Source organism: Melopsittacus undulatus, chromosome Z (genome assembly GCF_012275295.1).
Source record: "Melopsittacus undulatus isolate bMelUnd1 chromosome Z, bMelUnd1.mat.Z, whole genome shotgun sequence".
NCBI classification, from domain to species: domain Eukaryota; kingdom Metazoa; phylum Chordata; class Aves; order Psittaciformes; family Psittaculidae; genus Melopsittacus; species Melopsittacus undulatus.
Window position 1 is genome coordinate 42300884 of NC_047557.1, and position 4108 is coordinate 42304991.

The window sequence follows — 4108 nt, forward strand, 5'->3', positions numbered from 1 at the left end:
GCATTTCTCTCTCAGTCTTAGAAGGAAGTTTGCCACCACCTTGCTCTAATTTCAGAGGGGGGACAGATGCAGCCCAAAAAGTTGGAGAACCTGCCCCTCTCAATAAACACATAGAAATCAATAAGCCATTAGTGGAGGTGAAATCTTCAGGAGCACAACTTACAGATGCTTTTCCTGGTTTTTATTTAGAAAACAAGATTGCAAGACTCCTGGGAAACTTTGCATTAGCTGCACCTTGATGTCCCATTTTATTTTCACCAACACAGAGCCAGGCTTGTGTAATTAGCTGAGCAGACTGTTTCAATTTACTATTTCTTAAACATTTGCCACAGTGCCACATGTCTGAACTTTACATGCTAAATCCACAAGGATGTGCAAGAGTGGTTGGCTTTTTCCCCATTACAGGTTTCTGCTGGCCTTTTCACATGCACCTGTAGGAATGCACAAATTACTTAGAATACTGAACTTGTATTTCACAAAGCTGTCTGTGGACCCCACATAGGGTGTAGGACCCTGCATAGGGAGTTGTTGTCAACTAAACTAGTTAAGTAGTCTGTTACCTGCTATTCTGAACAACAATAAGGCATTACTTCTGTTCACTTAATATTGTAATCTGTGATGCACAGGATATTAAGATATCAGTTATCCAAATGTTAACTGTATAAAATCAGTCTCTGATTTTTAATGAGTGTGTCCTGGGTTCAGCTGTAAGTTATTTTTCTCCTTCTTAGTAGCTGGGGCAGTGCTGTGTTTTGGCTTTAATCTGAGAGCAGTCCTGATAACATCAATGTTTTAGCTGTTGCTCAGTAATGCTTACCCCAATCAAGCAATTTTCAGTCTCACACTCTGCCAGTGAGGAAGGGCACAAGAAGCTGGGAAGAAGCAAAGACAGGACACCTGACCCAAACCTGACCAAACTATTCCATACCACAGCATGTCATGCCCAGTTTATAAACTGGGGGGAGTTATCCGGAAGGCCCAGATCACTGCTCAGATTGAACTGGATATTGGCCAGCAATTGTGAGTGATCGTATTGTTCATTACTTGTCTTTCTTGGTTTCTTTTCCTCTTTTTTATTCTCTCCTCTTGTTATTTCCCTTATCATTATTATTACTGGTGGTAGCAGTAGTGGTTTTGTGTTATACCTTAGTTACTGGACTGTTCTTATCTGAACCTGTGGGAGTTAACATTCTTTCGATTCTCCTCCCCATCCCTCTGGGAGCAGGGGGAGGAAGAAGTGGCGGAGTGAGAGAGCAGCTACATGGGTCTGAGTTACTGACTGGGCGTGAACCACAACAGAGGGTGATCACATGTAGAGTGGAAGATCACAGACACAATCAATCCGTGTCCATAAGTTCCATTTACCTGCCCAGACATAACCCTACATTTCTTTAACTTTTGTTTGTTATGAATGAATTTGACACGGTATTAGGGATGTTATATCCAGGTTAGTTGGGCACAGGTTATATTTAGCATAGGGTATTTGGATGCAAGTTTTTCAGTCCACATTTTGAAATACATTTAGCAAAGGCAGCAAAAACTAAGGAGGGGACATCTGGAATTAGAAATTACTTTTTTTCTGTCTCTGCTGCAAACAAAAATTATCTATGTAAGGTACATGCACTATATACCCTTCTCAAGAGTTTGTGCTAAGCAGTTTGTAACATGCTGTGCAAATACTCTGTTACAACATAAGCATTTTACAAAGCTGTGAAGAAATAAAAATGTAATGTTAAATGGCAATAGCAGTATCCATTCATACATCAAACACAGGAAGGGTAAAGTCTTCTTGAACTGCAGATTATCTCTACAGGCCAGGGAACTGATGCAACTGCCTGCCAACGCTCTGCTCCAAATTGGTGACTATTTTGTAATGCAGGCAGCAAGAGAATTAGAGAATTAGAGAGACCACATCCTTTAAAAAAACAGCCATCGTGTTGTCCTATTCCCAAATGTAAGTGTTCCATTTGAATGTCTGCATCTTTCAAATGATACCTGTCAGTTCACGCTACCATGACTCTCAGATTTTTCACTTTTTGTAACCAGTTACTTTTTCTAGCAGTAGAGACTTTGATGGTCAGGCAAGGCAGTGTTGCAGACAAATCCTATCAAAAAGCTTCATCCAATGTAGGGGAAGAGGAACAAGTAAGAAAATAAAGAAACAAGCTTCAGGCACACATGCCCTTCTTCTGGTCCAAAACATAAGCAGATTTCAAATACAAGTTATTGATGTGCTCAGAGTTAACTGTAAGATTACTTTTTGAAGAAGAGGTAGATAATACTTCTGAAGAGAGAATTTTAAAGGACAAGAAATGCCACAAGGGGGAGGCCTGTACACAGCATATTGTAATATGCTACTAAACCAACAAGTGGGACCTTTCTTTTATTGTTAAAGACATAATAAAAAGTCTATCAAACCTATAGACCTGTTTCGTGACAAACCAGAATTCCTCTTATGCAATATACTACTTACAAGAAAGTTAGTAGCTGTTGTTGCTAATTGACAACAGTTACTGATAAATACAAGCTGACTTCAAGAAGAAAACTTACCTTAAGGCTCATGCAATTTAGGTCAAACTTCACCTCTTGTTGAATTGCAAATCTGACCTCAAACACAGTGTCTCTTGGTTTGTAATGTGCAATTAAAATGCACAGCTGAACTGAGTGTTGTCTCAAGGATGTGTTTACATTAGATTGTGTCGTGGTTTAAACCAAGTCCCCCAACTCCCGGAGAGTTAGGAAGGAGAATCCAAAGAATGTAGCCCCCACGGATTGAGATAAGAACGGTTTAATTGCTAAGGCATAACACAATAATAATGATACAGCAAACAGCAAGTGAAGAGAATACAACACCCCACCAGCCACCAACCCATAACTCACTCCACCCTGCCCGGCCGAGCACCGCGAGCTCTCTCCTCCATTTTCCTCCAGAGCTCCACCCCTCCTGCTCTCTCTCCCAGTATGCATCCTGGGCATCACGTGCTATGGTATGGAATACCTCATTGACTAGCCTGGGTCAGGTGTCCTGCCTCTCCTTCCTCCCGGCCTCCCCTCCTCCACGTGGCTGGAAAAAACCTTGAACAAAAACCCCCAAAACATGCTCAAACCATGACAGATTGTTTCAGTGTCTTGGTTAAGGTTGGTAAAATCACTGCATTCCCCACCTCACCGCTTCACCTGACAGCAGCCTTTTTGCATGTTATGGATTGTATTCTCAAAAGGACTTGCCTTCTGAATGAGGAGGGGTTTTAACTTTTTTAAGCAAGGTACACTGTAAAGTCAACTATACTGTAAAACACTATAACATCAAGTCAAATTATTTAGGATCTTCATTGTGATAATAACTATAAAAAGGTAATGATTACAGAAACTATTTCCTGTCACTTCCCCATCACAGCCTCGTACTCACTGCTTATAAAAACTATGCTCCCAAGAGGACTCACTGTGGCAGTATGATGATGAGCCTGGTCACTGGCTATGTAACAGAAGTAGTAAGAATTTTGTACCCAAAGTGTAGTTATTTTAACAGGGTTTGATTATGTCAAATTTGGCTTACCAATAGGTTCTATTTTAATTTATTTCCATTTACTTAACACTGTGTTGTGCTTCACTGCTGTTTTGGGGGCATTTATTTTTTGTGGTTTTGTTTTGTGGTTTGTTTGGTTTTGTTTGGTTTGTTGGAGGGTTTGAGGTTTTGTTTTTGGTGGGTTTGTTTTGGTTTGTCATTTTTTGGTTTTGTCAGGGTCTTTTTGTCCCTCCCTCTCCCTCTGCAGAGGGTGGTTTATTCCTTCCCTTGTCTCTCTCTTTTTTCCCATTATTATTGTCTTCTACTTGCACTTAAATTATTAATGTATTTTTATCTCAACCTGTGATTTTATTTTTTTCAGTTCTCCTCATCCCACTGGGGAGCAGGGCAGGTAGTGACCAAGTGGCTGCATGGTGGCAGGCGGCCGCTGGGGTTTCCCAGCACTTCCCTCCACCTCACACTGAGTTGTTTACTAACCTTATCCCAGACTGATAAACTTTCCCAGAGTTTACATTCAAATGCCAATTCAGAGGATGGTCAGTCATCTTAAATGCTAAGTAATCACCAACTGCAAACACAAAA